Source organism: Camelus bactrianus, chromosome 26, assembly GCF_048773025.1.
Source record: "Camelus bactrianus isolate YW-2024 breed Bactrian camel chromosome 26, ASM4877302v1, whole genome shotgun sequence".
NCBI classification, from domain to species: domain Eukaryota; kingdom Metazoa; phylum Chordata; class Mammalia; order Artiodactyla; family Camelidae; genus Camelus; species Camelus bactrianus.
In genome coordinates, this window is record NC_133564.1 from 287,352 (window position 1) to 312,700 (window position 25,349).

Genomic DNA, 25,349 nt, shown 5'->3' on the forward strand with positions numbered 1-25,349 from the left:
AGCCACTGGAGGTGGGCAGAATGTGCTGAGGGGACGGAGGCAGCTGCCAAGGCAGCGACGAAGGGGGCTGTCCCTGGCCAGCTGGTCAATTTGTTCACATCTCAAACTTTGCTGCCCCAGTTTCGCAGAACGCCCTTCTCCAGTTAATTCTTCTCCTGGGAGGTGGGCGCAGTGCATGCAGCCCAAGGTCTGGGCTCTCCCCTGGGGAGGGGCAGAAACCTCTTGTTCTCCTTTGTCTTTATTCTTCAGCGAAGGGGTTACTTGACCCAATTCTTAATTCTGAGGAAGTGTAGCCTGTGTTACGGAAGAGCTGCTGGACAGTGAGGTTTCTGGGTGGGTTTTCACATCAGCTGATGCCCCAGGCAGGCAGGAAAGCTATTACTCAGAGCTCCTTAGTGTGGAGTTGGGGGATGGCCCCGCCATCCTCAACATGCTTTTTAAAAACGTGTTACTCCTCTCTTTTTCCTAGGTGACATTTTAGGTTATTGGGTCACAGATTGCTGGCAAACTCATCCCTGTTCTCAAATATCTTTTAAACTTGGGTGAAGTGATAAGTAGGGGAAGATGATTTACTGAAAGGTAAGAATACTTAAATTTGCATTAAAGCTAAATTCTGTCAATCTTTCTCAAATGATTTTTCTCTGATACTAAATCCACGACCTAGTGAATGTTGTACTCCTGTGTAAATCATTGATCTTCACATCACATTGGTTGAGTGGTCAGCGAGATTTGTTAATTAGATTATTCCTGAAAGGAAAAGCTCAGGCTTTTGAGAATTCCTTGTCGGATGTCACCCAGGCAGTCACAGTAGAAGACAGAGCTGATATAAAAATCCCTCAGCTGCCTGAACTGCAAAGCTTCTGGAATTACTGATCCCTGAAATGCAGGTGACACTTGATGATAATCTGGGGGATGGTTTATATGATCAGATTCTTCCAGTCCTGTAAATGTGTTCCGTGGCCCCAGCCCTGAAAGAACTGGTCTTAGGGGCCATATCATGAGGGGTGGGATGGGAAGACAAGGTCTAAGGGCTGAAATCACTGAGATTCCACACTCGCTAAACACAGACTCCAGAGCCTAATAGTTGTCAGGTTCTGTTCTGGATTTGAGAGTGTGTTCAGACATGATTCTTGCCCTTCAGGAGACACTGCCTGCGTGGTAGTAACCTTTACATAGATCTGGGGAGGATGGCAATTAAGTAGATGGGCTGTTACTGTTCTCAGTGTGCCCAGGCTCGCTCTTCCAGGCACTCGTGGGACTAACGAGTCATCTTATTCACTCATTCACTAATTTATTACCATTGAATTGATCATTTGTCCCACAGTAAGTGAAAGAAGGTATCAGGAAGCTGAGTTTTGTCCCCTCTCCTATCACTGATTGTATCTGTCAGTCGGGCGCCTTGAGTATGCATTGTGAAATGGTAGTATTTGTTGCCCAATGGGGCTGCACTGTGAGTTTTGAGAATCAGGGGAGTCACGTGGGTAGGACAGCACCCTGACACACATGGCCACCCCACCACATGAGACAGCATTGTCGATGCTGAGGTGACCCGATGTAGACCGCGGTGCTAAACCTGAGCATGTTTAGTGATCTTGGTGGCTATGAAAATACAGACTACCAGTCCTTACCTCTGAGACTCTGACGGTGTGCACACCAGAATTCTGCATTTTAAGAAGCACTTTAACTAAATCTGATGAAGATGATCTGATTGTCCCACTGAGAAACACTGGTGTGCGAGACACCAATATTGAGGATTCTCAGGGAGCGATGTTTTTTCAGGATTTTCCAAGGGTCCTCACTTGAGACTTTTGCCTTGGGTGTAATTGTATGTGTTCAGAAGTGATGTCTTTCACTTCCAGTGCTTGTCAGCATGCTCTCTGCAGGGGTTTGCTCTCAGTAGATGGCAAAAACTATGATTCTTCAGGTCACCGAGCTAGAGTGTGAGCGATATTTTATTTTGGTTTTCTTTATAGCAATGCAGAGTCTCCCGAGAACAGATTCAGCCTGAACAGATTTGTGTCAGACTTTGGGAGACCGCTGGTGCCCAAGATGTTCTCTGGCAGGTCAATGACGAATCTAGGTCCATCTTTCACAGCTACGTCAATGAAGTGGGACACTTCGACAAGGCCAAAGCTGGTATCCCAACCATAGCCCTTGACAGTGATGTTCAGCTCCAGGAAGCCATCAGATGCAGCAGGTGGCCAGAGGAGGAGCCGAACTTGCTCATGAAATGTGACATCCCCAACTTCATCAACACGGACCAGAACTCTTCCTTTGGGGAAGATGATCTGATTTTCGAACCACCGAATGTTCTAGAAAATAAGCCAGTTGCCCAGACCCCACACAAAGACTTGAATTGAGAAACGTGCTTTGTCAGGTGTCTTTTTGAAGATATGAATTTTGTCTTTGTATGGCAGGAAGTCCCCTTTCACATAATTGTATGTGTTTTTGTCTGAGAGAGAGAAATGGAGACAGACAGAAAGACGAAGAAGCAGAAGAGAGCCCCCTCAGAAGAGAGCTAGTTAAGGTGAGTTTTGTGCCATTAAAAAATATTTGGGGTTTTGGGGGGAACAAAGTATTTACACTGTCTCATTCTCCTCGTTGGAAACCTTGGCCCCACACTCACTGTCAGCATCCTTGAACAGGGGTTGGCACAGTGCATTTTATCTCGCGCTGCCTCTTCCACGTTCTGCCTTTAGCACGTTGCTTTGCCTCCCAGGGCTGCCACCCTTTAAACTGTAATGTGAGGAGTCTGGAGTAGATGATCCATCCCAGCTCTGCTGTTTTGCAAATTTCTGATTTCGTATTCGGATGAGGCTGGGATACACCCAGAGCAGTATAAACCAGGCCCTACCTCCTGTCTCTTGCTGGGGCAACCCTCAGATCTGTGCCTTCTACTCAAGCCTTTACTGAGCCCAGCTTTTGTCAGGAGCCCAAGTGCCTACCGGGATGGCAGGAGACCTGTCTCTCGTGGTCACGGTGGCCGAAAATTCTATTGCTTGTGCTGAAACAGCTCTTCTGAGATCCTCCGGCCACCCTTGCTCCAACCAGAGGACAGACGTACCGTTCCTTTCCTAGGAGGAGGATCAATCCATGGTGCATTTTATGACAATCCTGTCCCCAGGAATGCACGGAAGGTTATCAGCTGAGTGAGGGGAAGTGCCTCTGTGTCTCTGTGTCCCTGTATCTCTGTCTGCTCACAGTGCCCTGCCACCGGCTACTGAACAAGAAAAGTGCTATTCACCATGCTGTGTCTTTTGCAGATGTGTAGGTGATGGTCTTGTGGCTCATGTGTGGGTTTTGTGCTGGAATGGTGAAGGGCTTATAAATACCTCATCAACATGTATTCGAGGTGACCTGGTGCCACACAGACTTGATTCATGAAGGCATCAAGCCTGCACACTGGTTTGGAAACAACTTGGTTTTGATCAGTCACACTGCATGCATGACTCACTGCTGATCTCTGGGTGGTTTTTTCATTTTAGATTTATTCACCCAGTGTCTTGCTTAAGCTGAAAAATACATTTATTTCACTAGAATATTCTCGGATTCTTTGTTTTCACACATCCAGTTGTTTAAATCTTTAAAAATCATTTTGTGTTTATAATGCCTCCTAATTTCTATCAACTCTAGGTTCCCAGTGGCCTGAGCCATGCACCAGATTTGATGTAGGAACTGTTCCACCAAAAGAAATCCCTTTGCCATAAAATCTTTTGAGGAATATATTATTCTATAAGGCTCTAACAGTAAATCGTAGAACAAAGCATGGAACATTTATTGTAGTTAATAAATGTTCATGCAAAGAGAAATGATATTTTCTTTAAACAATGTTGATTTTAATAACTTTTACTAATGTGAATATTATTATTCATAATTTAAATAACCAAATAAAACCACAGTTATTTATTATGAAGATTGAAAATTATTTACACTGTCTCTCAATTAGAGGTAGCTTTATTAGAAGACTGAAGTGTATTTAAAAGATGGAAAAATACCCATGATGACACCATCATTTTTATTAACTAAATATCAAGAAATGTGCAGGGTTAAGATTTAACCCTCTGCAAGCTGTCAAGTTAGCATGAGGTAGTTTGTGGATGCTGCCAGAAGACGGGAGACTCCCTCAGGATCAGAGACAAAGAACTTCCTGCCAGCACAGCAGGCAGCTTGGGGTTCATGTTCATGTTGGTTCCTGAGTTTCTTTCCTTTTGCTGTTGTAACAAAGGACCACAGACTCAGTGGCTTAAAGCAATACACATTCATCGTCTCACTCTTCTATTGTGCAGAAGTGCAAAGTCATTGTCAGTGGGCTAAAACCAACGTGTGGCCAAGGCTACGTTCCACACCGAGGCTCTAGGGAGGGATTCGTCCTTCTACCATTCCCAGCTTGCAGAGGTGTTCACACTCCTTGGCCCAGGGCCCTGTGTCACTGTGACCTCTGCTGCCACATTACATCTCTGTCTCTGCCTATATAGATATAAAGGAAGAGTCTTCTACATCTGGTATGGACTCTTTTTCCTAAATGAACATTGTATCTCTATTTATGTGCAGATTAAAACCCCTTCCCTCCAGGGTGTGGTCGCATCAGCTCACAAGATTACCACTCTGGGCTTTAAGTGTCCTCTTTGTATTGTCACCTGGGAACTTCTCTTTCCATAGTTAGCTCTGTGTTACATTTGTTGTTGTATTTTACCCGGCATTACTGAAAGTTTTACTTAAAAGGGATCCTAATTAGCTCTGTTTACCTGTTTCCAGAGCTGAAAGCTTCAGTTCTAGAGTATCTGTTTGATTTCTCTTAAAAATACATTCCAGTATATTTCTCTGGTGAAAGTCTTTACCCTGTTATCTATTCTCCCATAATTTCCTTATTTTCTTGAAAATATTAAAAGTATTTCATAGCCTTTATTGGTAACTCTGATGCCTACATCACCTGGGGGTTTGCATCCTTTGTCTAATGTTTCTTATTCTCATATTATCCGTTATATAGTCTTGACATGTTGCATGTCTTGAAATTCTTTATTACATGGCAGACATTGCAAATGAAAAATCCATATGTTATTTTCCATGAGAGGTTTTCTATCTTCCTGTTAGGCAAACAGGGTGAGGGACTGATCATGTCACTCCAATCAGGCGCTGAGGTGGATCAGGACTGAAGTGCCTTTTTTCTTAAAACAGCTTTGAGGTATACTTGGCAAAGTAATTTTCACACGTATAAAGTGTACAGCTAATACGTTTTGACATAAGTATATCCCCAAGAAACCATGACCACATTCAAGAGAGTGAACATACCCATCACCCACAAAGCTTCTCTCCTGCCATTTGTTGTCCCTCCCTCCCTCCCCATCTCTTCCCCTGGAAACCATTGATCTGCTTTCCATCACAACATATTGGTCTGCATTTTCAAGATCCTTGTATGAATGGATTAATGCAGTATCTACTCTATGTTGTCTGACTTGTTTCATTCAGTGTAATTATTTTGAGAGTCATCTGTGTTGCTGTATTAATAGCTTATTTTTCTTATAGCAGAGTATTGTTTTGTGCTGGGTTTTTACTGAATAGTTTGTTGTGAGCAGTGTTTGGATAGACCATCATTTGTTTCTCCATTTACTTCTTGATGGATGCATGGGTTATTTACAACTTGAGCTATTATAAATAAAATTGCAGTGAATATTTTGTTACAAGTCTTCATATGGACATATGCTTTTCTTTTCTAAAGCACCAGATGAGGAATATCTGGGTTATATGGTAGATAGGTATTTACCTTTTTTAAAGAAACTGTTAAAGACTGTTCCAAAATGGTTGTACTATTGTAAATTCCTTGTTGTGTGTATCAGCTCTGCTTGCTCTACTTCCTTACCAGCACTTTGTAAGGTCGGTCTTTCTAATCGTATTCATTCTTGTATGTATGTGTACTAGTATCTCACTGTGGTTTTTAAAAGCATTTCTCTAATGACTAATGGCACCTTTAATCAGCATCTTTTCATATGCTTATTATCCATCTGGATATCTTTACTGAAGTGTGTTTTCTGGCCTCATTCATTCATTCAGGTGTTTGCATTATTATTGAGTTTTGAGACCTCTTTATTCTGGATCAGATACAAAGAGAGACCTTTATCAGATATATGATCTGCAAATAGCTTCTGTCTATGGCTTGTCTTTTCATTTGCTTAGCAGTGTTTAGAACAGCTTTGAAGAGTCTTCATTTTGATAAAGTTCACTCTATCAGTTTCTTTATAAAATAGATTATACTTTTGGTGTCATAGCAAAGAAATATTTGCCAAACCCAAGGTCATAAAGCTTAAGCTTATGCTTTTTCTCCTAGCTGTTTTGTAGTTTTAGATTTCCTATTAAGATCTATGATCCATTGTGAGTTAATTTTTGTATATTTTGTGAGGTGTGGATCAAAGTTTATTTATTTTTTTTTTTGCATATCACTCTCTAATTCTTCCAGCACCAATTGTTGAAAAGATCCTTTCTCCACTGCATCCTTTTTGAGAATCAATTGTCTATATAAGTGTTGGTTTAGTTCTGAACATTCTATTCTGTTCCATTATTCTATTTTCCTGTTTTACACCAACACCATAATTTCTGATTACTGTAGTTTAAAAAAAAAATAAAGCTGAAAATCAGATAGTGCAAGTCTTCCAACTTTGTTTTTCTTGTTCAAAATTATTTTGGATATTTGGGATCCTTTGTATTTTTATATGAATTTTAGAATCAGTTTTAAAATTCCTTACATCCTGTTCTGCCAAAATTCCACCCATGTCTTTGGCCATCTCCAAAGCCACATTTTCTGAAGAAGTCTCTCTACATCCCAGGTGAAAGGAATTTCTGTTTCATCTGTGCTCCAATCACATTTGATAATATTTGATTACATTTATTCATATTTGGCTGGATGTACTTGTGTGATCTTTCCTGCCATATAGTAAATATCTCAAGATTTGGAATCTTGACTTGGTTCCCTCTGTCTGCTGAGAAAACTAGTTCTATGCTTTGCAGGAGAGCGCCCTGCAGTAAGAGGTATCTGCAAGACACATCTAGCTCATTGCTTGCATATCGTCAAGGAATCCTGCAGATTTAGAATTGTTTATTGATTGTTGTCTCCAAGACGGCTCAGCCTTTTTTATTTCTATTGCTACTGCTGCAGTTTCAAAGGACAATGGGCTAATTATTTTTCAAATATCAAAACATACTGTAATTGAGTTGTGACGCAAATTATGTGCTGCTGTTTCTTAACAACCAGCTTAGTGTTCACAGGTACCTTCACTCATGGAACTTTTGGGAGAATGTCATATCCTCAGAGATAGCAATGCTGCCTTTGGCGACCTGAGTGGTAGTATCTGAACTCACTCCTGCTGTTTTTCCAGTGCCCCCTGTAGCCCTCCTCCAGCCCTCCATGGGGGGCCTGCAGTTCTGCCCTCGAAAATCCTGTTGCTTCTCAGGAAGAATTCCCTATGAAGCATATTCATGTCCTTCTTGTGGGGATATTCAGTCCAGAGACCTGACAGCAGGGGAAAATGTTTAGACTGCTTTTGGTAGAACGTAAATTCTTCCATACTTGTTAGAAGCAAATCCAATGAGGAAACTGTGTTGGCATCTAACAAATCAGGATAAATGTCTGATGAGGAAGATCAGCTTCCCCATCCCACTCAGGCGTCATGTTGATGTGACACTCAACTTGGCAAACATTTTCTCCTGTGAGCAACGTGAAGTTCAAGACGTTATGAATGGCTTTTTGTTTTTCTTCCTTAGTCTTTCCACATTCACTGTGTCTGGTGAGATTATATGAATCCTGCTTATTTTCAGCCCAGCACTAAGCTTTTTAAAAGGATCACGTGTTTAAAAGGCTAGTGGACAATTTGTTAGAAGATCAAAATCCTTAGACTTTGGTCCTAGAGTTGAATCTTGGTTACTGGTGAATGAGAATTCCCATTAAAATTTTAAATTCAGCGATATAAATTTTTAAAAATAGTTAAATATTAGGTAATTTCATTAAACACTATAGCAGTTATTTACTTTTAAGCCTGTCTCTGGGGCAATTTTGCAATGATTCCCTCCCTTTATTGATTCCCTCTTTATCAGAATCCTTGAGCGGTCCCTGTCATCATTGTCAATATCATCCTCATCATCACCATCATCATGGAACTGATTCCTCTGGGAGATTCTAGGAAAATAAAGAGCTGGACGGGGTTCTGTGCAGGTCAGTGTGTGCATATACAGTAAGAAGAGTTGTCAGACATTAGATTCAAGATACCCTTTCCATTTAGAGAAGAATATGGTCATGAAATCCTGATGTGCTGAATGAAGGAAGTGATGGGAACAGGGTAGTCAATGGAAAGGAGGAGGAAGTGAGTGAAGCGGGGAGCATAGAGCCTTGGTTAGGTGATCAGCACATTGGTGAAAATGAGGGGAGTGTGATGGCAGAATCATGTCCCTCCCCGGCCACAGTGTAGCCACCTGTGACATGTTACTGTACATGGCAAAATGCATGACAGATATTTTAGGACAAAAATCTTAGAGGATTTCTGTCTTCTAAATTGTCTATCAGTTAGCGTTTTAAACCCATGATACATTATTAAAGATTAGTGCAGGGGAACAAATAAAAAGGATTCATATAATCCACCAGACATACTGAATGCAGAAAGGCTAAGGAAGAAAAACAAAAAGTCATTCATAAGTGCCTTGAACCATAAAATGCTCATGAGAGGAAATGTTACACAGGTGAGTGTCGCAGCCACATCCATAATGCCTGAATGGGATGGGACAAGGGGATCCTGAGATGAGGTGAGTAGCCTGGATTGTCCAGGTGGGCCGAATGTATTCACAGGGGTCCTTAAAATGGAGGACATTTCCCAGCTGAGTTTAAATTCAGAGGGAGGTGTAGCCATAGAGCAATGTTCAGAAAGGCTGCTGACCATGAAAATGGAGGAAGTCGTGGGGCACAAGCTAAGGAAGGTGGGTTACCTCTGGAAACTGGAAAAAAAAAACAACAACAAGGAAACATTCTCTTCTAGACCCTCTAGAAGGAAGGAAACCTGCTGCTACCTTGAATTTAGCACAGTGAGAACTGTGTTGGATCTCTGACCTCCACAGCCATAAGCTGATAAATCTGTGATGGTTTAAGCTCTTAAGCTTATGGAAATTTATTACATTGGTAAAAGGAAAATAACATAGTGAGCCGTAGTGTAACGGATTAAAGGTATAGGATGGGGTGTGGAGAGGATTCTGACATTTATACCTAAAAACCAACCAGGTGAAATGGGAAGGTGTTTTAAGGAAGACTTACCTGGCAGGGCTGTTAAGCAGACTGGAGCGAGGGGAGCATTGGAGTTAGAGGAATCAATTAAATCTCTACCAGAAAAATAAGGAATAAAATGTAACAGGGCTTCAGTGATAGTGGATGTAGGAATGGAAATGGGCAGAGAGATATAAATATTACTTTGAAATTAGCTACAGGTTTGATGACTGCATGTTGGGGAGACTTAGCCGATGTGTGGACTGAATGTTTGCATCCCCTCAAAATCCATATGTCGAAACCCAATCTCCCAGGGTGATGGTATTGGGAGGCGGGGCCTTTGGGAGGTTATTTGTAGGATAAAATGAGGTCATGAGAGTAGAGCCCTCATGAATGGGATTAGTGTTCTTATACAAGCCCCCAGAGTGCTTGCTTCTCTCTGCTCTCTGGGATATGAAGATATTGGGAAGACAGCCATCTTCGAGCTGGCAATCCTCTCAAGGATACTTTGACCTTGAAAGTCTCAGCCTCCAAACCATAAGGAATATGCTGGTTGTTTAAGCCACCCGACACGCGGTAATTTTTTACAGCATCCCAGACTGACGAAGACAGTGGAGAATGCCTCTGAGTTTGGCACTGATTGCCTGGAGAATGCTGAAACCCAGGGAAGTGGGCAGCACAGACGTTTACTCATTTAATCCTGCCAACACAGTAGGAGATAGAGTCCACATATTCCTCGCTACTTAAAAGGTAAGGAAAAAGAGGCACAAATAATAACAACGACAACAAAAACAACAATAATTTGTCCAAGATTCACACAGAACCCCCTGGAGGCAGAGTGAGAATTTATACTCAGGCAGGCTGGACCAAGAGCCCCTGCTCATAACTAATAAGTCAGATCACCTTGCTTATGTGGATCAGTTTTTTCAACTGTGATATGAGGATACTGTGTCCAGTAACTTATAATTTCAAAATACTTCACTGTAACGGAATCATTAGTCACAGGCCTTACAAACCACAGAAACCTACACATACAAAAATAACTCGTAAGATCAAGATAACTAATAACGTTTTTAAATAATATACCTGCTGGGCCTTTGCAATAAAATGTCTTTTTATAATTCTGTCTGGCTACAGAATAACTTCATACTCCTGCATGCTGCTTGTGGCTCCCATGTTGGACAGCACGGGCCTAGAGATTTTAAATTACTTGCCCAGACTCGCCCAGGAAGCTCGTGGTGGGATCCTAGCTGTAGTCTGGGACTTTTCCTTCCTATCCAACAAGTCCCTCATGGAAGTTTAGAAGCTTCTCCTTTGGTGCCCAGCTGTCTATCCGTACTTATAACATCTTGTCAGGTGTTCCAGCCTGCTCCTGAACATCAGGCAGAACCCACTTCTGCTCTATTTTGTCCAGGTAATACCTTCTAGCAACTTCCATTGCCTTCTTGGCATCAGTTCTTACCTGGAAGGGTAGTGGCTAGAGGTGGAAATGTGTCCACATGACAGGTTTTTCATAAACATAGCAGGAGTGGTCAAGAGAATAAAACGTCAGGAAGATGAGTAGAAACAGGTCATTTAATATACCAAGTGGGTACTTTCAATGTCTGTGCTTCCGAGTCCAGGCTTGTTCTGCTCGTGCATTACAGGCCAATAAATCTGGAGACCAGGTTTTGGGGCAAGAAATAGCGACTTTAATTTGGAAAGCCAGCTGAGAAATGGTAGAATAATGTCCTGGGGAACCATCACCCCAAGTCAGATTTCAGGCTCTTCTTATATTAAAAATGGGAAGTGGGAATGCTTGGTTGTTGCAAACTTGGTGTATGAATTCTTTGTTGTTAGAATCCTTTGTTCTTGCAGCTCTTCACCTGGGTCACATCCGTGTAAACCTCCAACAAACAAATGTTATTTTCTATTCTGTAACTTGTTATCTTTATGTGACTAGAAAAGTGTTAATATCCTTCAAATTCAGAGCCTTGAGAATAGGTTCTCCTGTATATTTCAGGCTCTAGGCAACATTGTTTTACAAAAGGTGCAGAACCAACAAGACTAAGCCTAGGAAACAGGGCACAGGGTTAAAGTCAAAGGAACAGATCTAATATGGAGTCAGATTTTTTCTTTCCTATTTCAGTAGTGCCATGGAGAAGGCAGTTTGGGCAGCTTTTCGTAGGGTCCTGGAGGCTTTCTCTCTCAGCCTCTGTGTGCCTCTGTTGAAAAACCTTCAAAGCTATCTGGCCTGCTGGTAAACCACTCCTCCTGTTTTGCCCTGAAGATGTGTTCTGTTTATAACTGATCTCTACTCCTTGGAAAACAACTCAATAAAACTCAGTTGGTTTTCCACCAGCCATGGGCAGGGGTGAGGAATAGCACTTTATTATTTTATAAAAAAAAAAATAAAAGAAGTCTTAAAACAGCACTGGGCTCATAGGAGAGAGTCAATAAATGCTTCCTGGCTTAAATCAAAATTGATGGCTCAGTGATTCCATGGCTGCTGTATTTGCTGAGCTTGCTAATCCTTTGCTCCATTACACATTTTTTTAACTGAAAAAGAAATACATGCATGTGGTTAAAAAAATTCAAACAGAGCACAAAATTACACATGTGAAAGAAGTTTTCCCTCATCCTCTGTTCTTTCAGCCCTCCCTGGAGATGCCACTGTTTACAAACCTTTGTGTGTTTTCCAGATATGCTATGCACATTCCGACCTATGTATGTAAATTCCTTTAAAGTATTACTTGTTTTTAACTTAAAGGGATTTAAATACTCAAGTGTCTTCTGCCCTGGTAATACAAAAGAATAAATCTGACTCCATATTAGATCTGTTCCTTTGACTTTAACCCTGTGCTGTCTCCTAGGCTTCATCTTGCTTGTAAAACAATGTTGCCTAGAGCCTAAAATATACAGGAGAGCCTATTTTGATGGCTCTGACCTTTAAGGATATTTAACACTTTTCCATTCATATAAAGATAACAATTTACATAATAGAAAATAACGTTTGTTTTGTTGGAGGTTTACAGGGATCTGACCCAGGCAGATAGCTGCAAGAACAAAGGATTCTAACAACAAAGAATTCCTATATCAAGAAGATTGCAAAAACCAAGCTCGTAGGAAAGAAGCCTGAATTCTGACTTGGGGAGATGGTTTTCCAGGAAATTAGTTTGCCATCTAGGTCTACAGAAAGTTGCTATTCCATGCCCCAACACCTGGTCTCCCAACTTACTGGCCTGTCCTGCACTAAGGAGAATGAATTTGGACTCAGTAACACTCCTATCTTCCTAGCAAGCTGGGCACTGGAATTGAGGGCAGCTATCCCACACCCAGGGACATACTGTGTGCCCTTGATGGTTCCCCGAGGGTGGGGTGTGGTTTACCCAGGAAGGATGGGGACTATGCACCAACACTCAGGCAGTATGCTCCTTCTGGGATCTGACCTCGTACCTCCCGCTCCCCGCCAGCACAACACCTGGGAGAGTGGAGGTAAGGCAGAGATCTTGCCTGCCTGTGTCCCAGCGTGTAAAAGGGGAATAGGTACTCTTTCCAAGTTAGTTCTGAGCGACAACACCTGCGGGTGCTTGGTTCCCAGAGCAAAAGGAAACCCAGCTCCACTTTCGGGCAACGGGTGTGATCCCCGTAGGGTTCCTGCAGAGGCCTTGGTTGGAGGGCTGGACCAGGGAGGTAAAATATGAGCTGCGGGCCTTGAAGGGTTAGAGAAGTGTGCAGAGGCAGGACTGCTGCCTCCTTCAGGATGCCCCCAGAGTTAAAACTATTTCTCTCCATCTCTGCTACACTCCTCCACCCTCCAGATCCCTGCCTTCTCTCTGCTCCTCCTGTCCATGTCTCTCCCTCCACTTTTCCCCTTCTCCCCTCCTCCTACCATCTTCTCCGTCCCTCGCTTCCCCACCTTCTCTCGCAGAACCCAGAGAGGATCGCTGGCCCTCCTGCACATGCGCAGTCGGTGCCAGCTGGAACGAGGGTTGGAAGCTCCAGCTCCGAGCATGGGATCGGCCCCAAATTCTGCTCAGCTCTTTCGCCTGTTAGGACTTTGGCTCCTGCCCCGGCGCCCCGGCCACAGCTGTCCAGGGCCAGGTGTGCACCTGCCGCCTCTCGCCCCAGCCGGGCTCCCTTGAGTCCGCGGCTGGAGTCACTTTCCCCTCTCCCGCCCGCGAGTCCTCTCCTCCCGGGCTGCCTCTCCTCGGCCGCCGGCCCGTCCCCGCCCCTGGGCGGGCTGTGTCCCGGGCGGGCGGGGTCTGCGGACCCGGATGGGGGCTGGCGGCTGGGGCTGGGGCTGGCCTCCGAGCGGGGCTACAGCCCGCGTCCCCCCCGGCTTTCCCTGCACCGCGACCCCTGGGCTGCCCTCGTCTCCCTTCCCCTCTCCCTGGGGGCCAGCTCAGTGGTGTGGGCGCTGCTCCCCGGGCTGAGAGCCTCCGGCTGTGAACCCCAGCTTCTCCTGGTGGAGTCGGGAAAAGGGAGCGTCAGTGCTGAGCGAGCTTCCGTCTCCTCCCTCAGTGTTTCTGCCCCAGGTAAGTACCTTGAACACTTTCACGTGTTATGATGGTGGTGCTTGATGATGTCACTGTTTTTATAGTGATAGGGATTACAGTGTTGAAAGCAAGGCTTGATTCAGTTAAAAATGAGCTGAAGGCATGAGGCTGTGACATCCTCCATCTTTCCCTCTCCCAGGGTGAAACGTGTGACCGTCGATCTTAAAAAGATAGTTACAGTCCCTAACTAGCCCAGCCCAGCTAGGGTGTGTTAACAGGAACAGCACCACCAGAGGCGTTGGAGACTCAGGGACATTGCAGTCCTAAAGAGCTCCTGGCAAAATTTGGTTTGTTTTGGTTTTTTTGTTCTTCTTAAATTGTGGGGCAGACTAGTTGTATAGAGGGAAAAATAATTGTCAAGAAATATTTTTTCATTTAACGTCATTTTTGTGATATTTTTCACACACCATGAAGTCCACCCACTTAAATGCTACAATTCAGCAGCTTTAGCATATTCACAGTGGTGCAACCATTAATATTCCAGAACGTTTTCATCACTTCAGAAAGACCAGTGGAAATGATTGACCTATCCACCCCTTCCCATTGCTGGTTCTAAAGAAGATTCTTGGTTGTTCCTGACCATAAATTATCTTGTTACCCATAAAAAATCTGGTAGGAAATCTAAACAGAATTGTATTGAATCAGTCTATCAAAGCAAGAAAAATTAATGTCTTTATGGCATAAATTTCTTCTACCCATGAATATATCTCGGACCCTATATTTTCATATTTCCAGAGCCTGGCCCATGGGAAGTCCTCATTAATTGTTGGGTTTGTGAATGATGAGATTCTATACATTGTTAGTTGCAACTGAAGCCTTTCACAGAAGAGAAAATAAACTCACTGAAGCCAAGTGACTCTCTGATGGTCAGAAAGAGTGACAGCCAGTGCTGGAGTGATCCAGTGGACTTGGTGTTTGTAACCAGAATTCTCCAGCACCTACAGCTAAGGGGATCAGAGTATTCATTTATTTTTTCTAAATGGCGTTGCTTTTATTTTTACTTATTTTTTAAAATTATTTTTTATTGAAGTGTAGTCAATTTAGAATGTTAGTTTCAGATGTACACCAGAGATTCAGTTATAAACATATGCATATGTATCTATATATCTTTTAGATGGTTTTTAGTACAACTCATTACAAGAAATTGATTATAGTTCCCTGTGCTATATAGTAGGTCCTTGTCATTTATTTTATATTTATTAACGTGTATCTGTTAATCCCCCTTTTCCTGCCTGCTAACCACAGTTTGCTTTCTATGTCCATGAGTCTATTTCTAGCAGCACCGTTTTTGCTAGTAATATATGCTGGTTGGCTGCTTTCAGTTTCAGTAATTCCACCTTATCTGTGGGCATTTTCCTTCTGGTGGGCCTGTGTGTGGTTTGCTCACGTGATATAAGAGTTGTGTATTTGGGAGAAACCCAGGCCTCGTGTAGTGCCTGGTACAGAGTGCCCACTGAGCTGATGCTTGAACTGGGAAAAAAAACAAAGTAAATGTTGGAATTTCCTCTATGGTTGAGACTTCCAGGTTTCTATAACCTGTTTATCCCACCTTAATGTTGGCTGCACCTATACTGGGTAATTTGGTGGAACTTCATGGTATGATGGTGTAGAGACGGGGCCTTGTATGCTTCTTCTCTTTCCGTTTTCTAAGACTCATTCTCCTGGGCCTTCCAGATCCTCCCCAAGAAGTGCCCAAGGCTGGCTTGGTGCTGCGCTGAGGCAATATTTGTTAATAAGGCCCTTTCCTCATCTCTTCTGAGCCTCCGTTTCCTTCTCTGCACAATGAAGACTTAGACTAGAAAAGTGCTTTTCAGTTTCTTTTAAGCCATGTTTCCTTTGAGAAACAGAAAATACAAATCTCTCCTCCCATTCAACATATAGATTTTGACACATCCAATATGTGACATAGCTCTTTGTGGAAAATTGAAGTGATTGTGATTCCAGGTGGCACAGAAAAGAGTCTTCAGAGATTTATTGCAGGGAGAGGGCAGGAAAGGGGCAGTATATCCCACTTTCTAGTGTGAGCACTGGAACAGGGGCTTGGGTTTAAATACAGTGTCCGACGTGGCCTCTCTCTAATCTTTTTTTTTTTTGCCTCTCTCTAATCTTGCACAATGTGATAAACCTCTCTCCCTCAGTTTCTTAATGCGTCAAGTTGGGGTGATAATAATTTAAGTGTTTTGTGAAACATTATACACATAAGACATTTGTTTCTCAGTAGAAACAAAACCTGCGAGGGAATAAGGGATTTCTTTAAAAAAAAAAAAATCTTGTCCACAGCACTCAGTCTGTGTCTATTTTGAAGTTCCTTGAGGGTGAGTTTTGGGTCTAAAGTCCATCGTGGGACAGGTGGCCCATGGGTCTGTGTGCCGCAGATTGCCCCCTCCTCCCCAGTCCTCTTCCTCTCAGTCCAGGATGAAGTTCCCTAGTAGATTTACACAGAGATCTTGTGGAAATGGCTTTTCATTTTATTGTTTCACGAAGAAGGGCTGCCATCATGATCTCTGTAGTCAGGTTTTGGTGGCCTGAAGGCTATGCAATTACGTTTTTCTATTTAATATAAAGAAAAAAATTACAAGTACAAAATTAGTCCTACAGTGGTGGCAGGGGTTCTTGAAAGTGGGGACCATTACCTTTGTTAGTTTCAGGTGCAGGGGCCTCTGGCCATGAGGACACATCATCGTGCTCTGAAGTTGGAGGGACCAGTGGGCTCAGTGGGAATGTTTACTGAGTGTATCTCATGGGCTGGGCATTGACCTATTTGTACTGTGTGTTCCTTATTTGAGACAGTGAGCTCGTTTAACCTCAATAGCCTCTTTAATAAATTAGACTTTTTAATTTTGAGATATAATGTAGATTCCCATGCAGTTGTAAGAGATAATATGGAGAGGGCCTACGGACTTTTTGCCCAAATTTCTTTAAAGGTTCCATCTTTCAAAGTTGGGATACAATTCAGTAATGACTCACTAACCCTTTGAGGTTTGTGTTATTGCCCTCATTTCTATTCATGATTAAACTGGGGTTAAGAGGAGCACACAGGCCTGCCCAGGTCACCCATGGTTAGTGTAGAGTCGGGTGAAACGTGGGCTTGGAATTTCCAGGCAGTACCAACATGATGCTCTGTGGCAGGGGGCAGCATTCACTTTGCTTGTTTATTCATTCATTCAACAAGCATTTATTGAGTAAACTCTGTGGGTCAGATGCTATCATAGGTTTATCTGATTCTTCAGCACTATGGAGAATCCGGTAATGTTTCCTTCTTTTTTTAATCTGAGAAAATTTGCTCTGAGAGGTTATAAACCCCCCAAAGGAAATATAGCTCATAAATGAGGGATAGTAAATTTGTACATTTCCTTCTTTTTATGCAGGTGGTAACCTAGGCATTTTACATTTGTAAAGTTCCATAATCCAGATATATTCTTGTAAGGCAAGGATTTTTTTTTTAATTGAATTATACTCATGTTTACAACGTTGTGTCAAATGCAAGGTGTTTATTTTTTCTTGAATTTGGAATTCAAAAAATATTTTTTGAGGGGGGTAAATAGGTTAATTTATTTGTTTCATTTTTTTTTAAAATGAGGTACTGAGGATTCAACCCAGGACCTCATACATGCTAAGCATGTGCTCTACCACTGAACTGTACTCTCTTCCCCAAAGCAAGTTTTCTTATCAAGTATTCTGCAGCTTAGGAGTTCAAATAAATTGGAGTTGAAATCCAGGTCTTTTGATCCTACTGTGTTTCTTTGCATTATATCCTGCTGAGGGGTGTGGAAGCAGTTCCTTTATTCATTCCTTTATTCAGCAGTTTTGAGCATTGACTTTGCATCAGGGCCTGGCTAGGTGCTTGGAAACAGAAAAGAAGAAATGACCCTTTTCTGCAGAGGGCGGAAGCCTAGACCAAAAGCTGCGTAATGTGATCCGAGCTGCGGTAGCCATGTGCAGACGCTGAGGACAAACTGTACCCACGGCTTTGCTTGGGCTTCCCCTGCCTTCTGACTGGTACACACCAGGTCACCGCAACCCAGTGAGGCCCGCAGCCCGCAGCACAGTATGTACCTCGGTCTCCTCTTCCCTCTCGTCAGGGCCTGCAACATGAACATCCCTGACTACGTGCAGTGTGCTTAGGACCACGAGACTCTCCCCGTGGTGGTCCAACCCGTGGGGATCATCTCAGAGGAGAATTTCTTTTGCATCTATAAGCGAATCTCCTTGGTGAGGCAGATCATCCCTTGCGGCTCGCAGTGGGCACTCCGTATCCACTACAGTCACCACTATGCGCCCGAGAATGGGTGGAACGACTTCCAGACCCACCGCAAGGTCGTGGGCCTTGTCACCATTACCGACTGCCTCTTGGCCAAGACCTTCGAGAAGCTCCACGTGCAGAGGAGCTGTATGGCACCAAGCTCTATGACTCTCGGCTCTTTGTCTTTGTGCTGCATTGGGAGGTGGCCGAGCAGCCGCGCACCGACGTGGCCTTCAATTTACGAGGACTGCAGGGTGGTGGAGAAGAGGATCGAGGACTTCACTGAGTCTCTCTTCATCATGCTCAAGTCCAAGTGGCTGGACTGTGCATCCGACAAGTCTGGGGACAAGATCCTCCTGCTCTACATCCTGTTTGAGAAGGAGGACTTTGTGGGATTGGACACAGAGAGCAGGAAAGTATACCTGGATGCCCGGACACCCTGGCTGTGTGAAGGGTTGCTTCCCTACATCCAGAAAGGGATCAGCAAGGAGGAGGGCTGTCTTGTAGCCAAGGCGTGAGGGAGGTGAAACCCGCCGGTTTTCAGACGTTTAAAAGTGAATCCACCTTTGTTTCAGAGAGATTCTTTTAGGATTATTATGGACACTTACTCCGGCTTTTCAGCCAATTCCCCTGGTGTGACCCCTGGAGTTGCTGTCCAATAGAGTAGCCAAAGCCACTGATGCTAGGAGAGCTGGGGAGGAGGCTGCTCTGAGCTGAGATGTGCTGTAGGTCAAATGCACATCAGACGCTGAGACTTGTCTAGTAAAAAGAATGTAAATTATCTTGTTTCTTTCTTTATTGATTACATGTCAAAATGATAGTATTTTACATACTGTAGAATAAGTAAGATATGTTCTTAAAATCAGTTTCTAGGGGTTTTTTTGGGTGGGTTACATTTTTAAATGTGGCAACTGGGAAACTTTCTTTACATGGCTGTCATTTCATTCCTGTTGGACAGCATGTCCTGGGACAGTCTCATCCCTTTGCTTATAGATGTCATGCTGAATCCTGAGACGCAGAATGAGGTGCTGGTTGAGCTGGGGGTGGAGCCAGTGTCTCCTGCCTCCCAGGTCCAGCACCTGCACGGCTCAGGCCCTCTCTCCCTGCCTGACAACCACCATGCCAATTTAGGACAACAGAAACACTGCCAGGGGCTTCCAAATGAGCTCCTTACACAGGGAAAAGCGTGTCACGGAGCATGGGGCACAGCAGGGAAAGATTCGTCCTCACTTTGTCCCTGTGATTAAGTCAACGGTCCCACTTTGCCTTGGAAGTGCAGACGAGCTCTTCTGGGCTGCCTACCCCCCCACATTCTGCTCTGTTTCCCTGTATATCTATCGAGATGTCCCTCGGGCAGAAGAAGGTGAGATGCCTTTGCCGAGAGGTGGTCCCCATTTGCTGGGGAGAGTGTGAGAATCTGTGCCCCCCCCCGACCTACGGCTTCGGGCCTTGAGTCTGGAGAGGGCTCATGGCGGTCCCACAGGTACGGTCGGAGGGCCTGGCACGTGCTGCCGGGCCTGATGTGGAGGAGGTTTTCTGCGATTCTCTGTGAGTCTAAAATCAGATTCTACATTCTGGTTGTTGGTAAGTTGGAGGAGAAGATGCCAGAGAATTGATAAAAAGAAAGTCCAGACCAGTCCTGTGAGTGACAGTTACAGGGGACCCGAGTCCCACCTGCTTGTGGTGCCTGGCGGGCTCTGGATGAATTTTCACTTCCTCCCCGGACATACTTCTATATCTTAAGGAAGGGGCGAGGCATGTTGTGGCCATGACCTGTACTTGTCCTCACAGGGCCCCGTGATCTACACGGCTTTCTCCCCTTCTGCTTCTTGTAGATGAGCTGGCAGATGTAGTGGCCTGGGCAATGCTGAGGACAAAGATGCCAGCACCGTGCCACTCCCAGGCTGGATCCATTCCCGTCACCTGTCACCTCCTGCTGAGTCCCCAGGCGTCAGTCAATGTCGGTACATCGGTGCAACGTAAGCAGGGACCAACATCTCCCCCTGGACAGAATGGTGGGTGAGCAGTGGAAGCCTAGAGCCCTGCCCCAGCCCCCTGGCCAGTGCCTCCTCTTTTGTCACAGGAGGCACTGGTCACATGTTTGCTCAGCAACAGCTTGGCTCTGAGTCTGCAGAACCACCAGAGAATGCCAGCTTGTTTTTGTCTTTTGAAGTGTGTCCTTGGGATTTGGCGGAGTAGCTGGTTGTGTGCTTAGCCCATAGTGGTTGACACTTTCACCATTGTTTACCCAGAACCTTGTGTACCAGGCATGGCTCCCGGCATCAAAATACAGCAGCGCATTAAACCTCCCTCCTGGTGGGTCTGTCTGTTTTGGTACCGTAAGGGCTCAGCCAGCATCTGAACGTCAGTGAGACAACGCGGCCAGTGAGCTCGGATCAAGTAAGTTCTCCTCCAGTCACTTTTACTCCATTGTTGCTTTTACTATTACACAGTCATTAATTTTTTAAACAATGCTTTGGTGCAGGAACAGAGCCTAATTCTCTCCTGTTACTCTTGGTGGGAGTGAGTAAAATTGTCCAGCTTGAATTGCGACCACATTTTGTAGCTCAAAAGCTGTTTACACGCATCTAGGGGAAGTTTAGGTTAGGGGCGCTGACCATGTTGGGGACCCCGGCAGCGCCGCTCCCCTCAGGCCCCTGCCTTCCCTGGAACAATAGGTGAGGTTGGGTCTCACCGTCCCCTCGTCCCTGTCCTCACCAAACTCACGTAAATTCTTGTAATTGCTCTCAGTTATTTTTGTTCTCATGTGTTTCTAACTTTCGCTGTTCCTCTTTTCCTTTTTCTATTTCCCTTTCTATCTTGTACCACCCTGTGAGCATGTTGTTGGGTCTGAAAAGTGGACTGTGCACACCCTGCATTGGAAATAGCGAGATAGTCCTCCGTGCTGTCCCCATCGCTTTAAAAAGCAAAAACTTAATAGTTGCCTTTATCCATATATTATCCTAGTCATCTTTTTATTTTCTAGATTTTGGAATTTTTGCTTTGTTAGCACATCACCCACTGGTGTTTGATACCTGTTAAAATCCTTGCTTTGAGGAACCAGTTTGGTCCTCCTTATGTTTGGTGACAAATGCGCCCTTATTAAATTTGTTTGATTGTTTTGAAGAAGTGAGATGTGAATTGATTTAGGCGGCTGCTGAGGGATTTTTTTCAAGGAGTATTTAAACTTGGAATGTCAAAATCTGCAGCATCTTCCTTGATTCTGGCTTTTAGACAAACGTGCTTGGCACGCGATTCAGGGCTGTCTCTGTGTGACGTGCGTGACGGAGCTTCCTGGCCGGCGGTCACTGGTGAGAAAGTGGCAGTCTCCGGGGTGAGCAGCTGCAGGGGATGCTGTTGGAAGAAGCAGTCACCGGTTTTTTGTTTTTTGTTTTTTCATTCACCTTCCCGGTGCCATTTACTTTACTTTGCCTTCATAGAGAGGCAGGAGCGGGTCTAAACCCCTTGCCACTCTTATTTTCCCTTTACGAGGCTGGTTTTTCTGAGTATCAGAACAACATGTCCTTCTCCTAAGTAGCTGGCTCACTTGGATCTGGTGGACACAGGGACCACTAAAGGGGACTGTAGCTTCCTCTCTGCTCCAGCCAGTGGGCATTCAGAGCCGGGTCTGTGGTTTGCCTCAGCAGCCATGCAGTCCTCCCTGCATCAGCCTTTACTATTAACCCATGATGGCAGTAAATAGCTGACTCCGTGTCTGTTGCAGCTGACGTCCACCACTGACGGCCGTGTCGGTAGTTTGCGGTAGTGAGTCTCCAACACCCTAGTCAGCTGTGAAGTGACCTTGCATTCTCACCCACACCCTGGTTCATCTCACCCGGGGGAAGGGTTTGGCCACCACCGTCATGCTGGCCATGAGACCTTGTTTCCCCTTTCATGCCCTGGTCCAATTGTGGACATTTCATCCTTCACTGACTTGGTCTCGCTTGAGACAGGCCAGACGTTCTGAAAGAGCCCATCACATTCTGGGGGGGAACAGAACACAAGAATCGCAAGTAGGAGTCTAGGCTCTCTGGGTTGGCAAATGCAGGCTGGGATCTGTGAAGGCTGGGCTGTGCCCTGAACACAGGCCTTTCCAGTGGCTCCCGAGAGCCCAGGGGTCGGAGTGAGAACAGCCTTGCCTGGGTTCCCCCATCCTCATCTGCTCACTGGCAGGTGTGTCTGCTAACAAGGAACTGCCCCAAACCTCGGGCCCTTCAAAGTTCAGACCACAGGAGAACCTTGAGTCCCTTCTCCTGGGCCTCCTTTGTGAGAATCCAGTGCCTTCTGAGGTGACCAGCGGCAGGAGATGCCTCCCCCTCCAGGGAGCTCTCTTCAGAGGACTGTGACGCACTGCACCTTGCTGTCAGCTTGTGGGGTTCCATCCGTGGTCCTTGCAGAACCAGACTTGAGACTGGCTTAGCAATAGAAATGACAAGACTGATTCCAGGGCAGGGCCGGGGGGAGGAACAGGGGAAATTGAATGTGACCTCAAACACCTAGGTGGGTTCTGGGTCTGTTACTAAAATCGGGAGCCTGGGAGGTACCTGCCAGGAATCGAACTCTAGAGTAAATGGTGGACATGAGGCATTTTTAAGATTCCATTTGTCATCCAAGTTAGGACTTGAAAGAGGCACTCGGTTCTATGGCCCCGGGGCTCAGGTGAAGGAGCCGGACTAGAGATACACGTTGGGAGTCGTCATTCTTAGCTGGTGTTCACAGCCGTGCAGGTGGATGAGCTCATCTAGAGAGGTGCAGACTGAGGCTGAGGCGGGTCAGGGCTGTGCCTGTGTTGGAGGAAAGCCCAGACCATGCAGCTTTGGTGTGTCAGTCAGTGGCTTTTGGGATTTTCAGAGCAATGGCATTTATCCTTAAGGGTCTTGGGGGTGGGCAGGGCCACCCAGGAAGAAATCTGAATGGAGGGTTGTGGCAACGCGTGCGCGTCTGGGGATGATGCAGAGGCTGCATGTTCCAGGAGGGGAACCTCCTCGGAAGATGGAATCGGAGTGGGGTGTGTTGAGAAGGTAGTCACACTCACCTGTGAGGGAGGGACAGAGGCCTAGGGAGTCTCCACCCTAGCGGACTCTCTTTCCCACGAACAAAAGGCCAGCAGACAGAAGATTTGAGGTGAGAAGGAGCCAAAGTGGAGAATGGTGGTTGGACAGTTCTGGAATAGTCTCCCTGCAAAATGGAGTTAAAAAAACCCAGACTCTTAAGAACATTGATAGTGACGTTGGAGGAGATAGTCCTTTTTCTGGCCTCCTAAGGGTAAGACATGTATCCGGGGATACACAGAAGAATCGGGCAGTCTGGTCCGTGGATTGACCCTTACCAGGGGGAACAGGGCAAGTTTAAAGGGGGAGAAGGGCAGCGGAGGGAAACTAGCCAGGTCTCGTGTCAGGTAGTAGTCGGCCTCACTACTTGCGTGTTGCATTCACATCCGTGCCTCCCAGGTGGGCGGTGGCAGCCCCCTTTTGCAGATTGGGAAGCCTTCTCAGAGGGGTTAAGGAATTGGTCCATTTCGCGGCTAGTAAATGCTGTAGCAGGATTCAAGCAGGGCCTTGTCAGACTTCAAGGGCATGTTCTCTCTACTAATTCCGGTACCTCCCTGTTGTACCTGGATTGGTGAATTGGGTCAGTATTGGAGCCTTTCACAAAAAGTACGATTTAAGTGCCTCAGGACTCTTTCCCAAAGCTCAGTGTTTTTTAATGGTTCAGAAGCACCGCAGTGCTTTTCGCCCCACAGAGGTAAGGTCTTACTCTTTTGACGATGACGTGGTTGCAAATGACGTACAGGTGCAAAACCAGACTTAGCAGCTTCTGAAGGGAAACTCTCCAGTTCTCCCTTGATAGGCTTTCTTCCACTGGATGTAACCTGCTGCAGCGTAGGTCTGAGCTTTCTGTATGGAGTGAGGGTTTGATATCCAAAGTTAGCAAATAAGGGTCAGATGGAGAAAATCGACGTTAACAATTTATTTTGGGGTTTCATTAGACAAGATGCACTATCGCTTAATGGCCCATATAACGTAAGTAATTGAGTAGAGAACATTGCATTCCTTACTTTCTAATGAGAGCTGTCTTGCATCGTAAGGTTGTCTGCTTTGGAACTTCAGCTCAGCCAGTAGGGCACCTGTCAGTGTGTTGGTGTGATTGTATTTACACAGTGCATGTAATCTGGGCTTCCTCTGCCCCAAACACTCCAGTGCAGAATCATAGGCTTTAGCCATCACTTAGTTATACAAATACTTCTACAACTATATGATACAAAAAAAAAAAAAAAACAAAGAGAGAGAGAGAGAGATTGCCTTTATCAAATTTCCTTTGATTTTAACTGCAAACTGTTGTTGAGCAGCTCTGGTTTCCTTTGGATATGAATATGTACATTTCTTTGCATGTAACTTGGATTTTAGACTAGAACACCAACCTCTTGCTTTCCATGAGCCACAAAAATCATAGCCAAATGACATACGTATTAAACATTTTATTCTTTTCTTCTGAGTCAGAATCCTTGAATCTGGGACTTGGGCTGTGATTTTGCTTTTTGCTCTTCCCACCCCTCTTATCGTCTCACTCCTTTTTCCCACGTGGCCTCCAAGAGTTCATGGTCTCAGAGGAGCAGGTGGACAAACACCAGTTGGTCGCCAAGCAGTCCTGCTGTAGAGGGAGCCCAGCCAAGAGCTAAAGGACATCATCAGAGAGGGCTTCCTTGAAGAAATGGGCTCTACATTCAGTTATGAGGACAGAGTAAGAGTCAGCCAGGAGAAGGAATCAAGAGGGTGACTCAGGTTGCAGGAGCAGCCCGGGTAGAGGCCTGGAGGCTTATGGGGTGGGGACTCGGGGAGAGTGCACTGTGTGGTCCAGGGTGGAGGTTGCCCCTGCTTGGGAGGACACTGGAGTGGGCCTAGGGTTGGAGGGCTTAGGAGGAGCTTGGTTTTTTACTAGAATTGACACAGAAGAGGCAGTGAAGGGTGTCAGCAGAAAGTGACCCTCAGGAGAGGTACTCCTGGTTTTGCTTCTGATGTTCTACAGAAAGAAGGGGTCGGGGTGGGCGAGAGCAGCTCTGCCCGTCCCTTTGAGACCCACCCCTTCATTCATTTATTCATAACACATGGAATTCTGAGTGTCCAGGGGAGAGAGGGTGGACTCACAGTAGTAAGCAAAATGTATTGCTTCTTGAGAGTTTAGCATTGTCAGAAGTTGTCTTAGCGTAGAATGTTCTAGGAACACAGCAGGGGCACCTAACCCAAAGTGTAGAGGTTCGAGGGAAGGAAGGCTCCCTTGACAAACAGTCAAAATGGGCTTGGAGGCAAGTGGGAAGTAGCAGCAGGTCAGGGGG

General features: G+C 45.1%; 1 long non-coding RNA gene across 2 annotated transcripts; it reads left to right on the forward strand.

Moving 5' to 3' along the window:
* Positions 1–467: 467 nt before the first annotated feature.
* Positions 468–10,010, forward strand: LOC141575085 (uncharacterized). Of its 2 annotated transcripts, none has more exons than XR_012502395.1 (3): positions 468–579; positions 1,974–2,527; positions 9,826–10,010. It is a non-coding gene; the product is annotated as an uncharacterized LOC141575085 (long non-coding RNA). The 2 variants fall into 2 exon arrangements; XR_012502394.1 differs by lacking the exon at positions 9,826–10,010 and adding an exon at positions 3,079–3,735.
* The last annotated feature ends 15,339 nt before the right edge of the window (positions 10,011–25,349 follow it).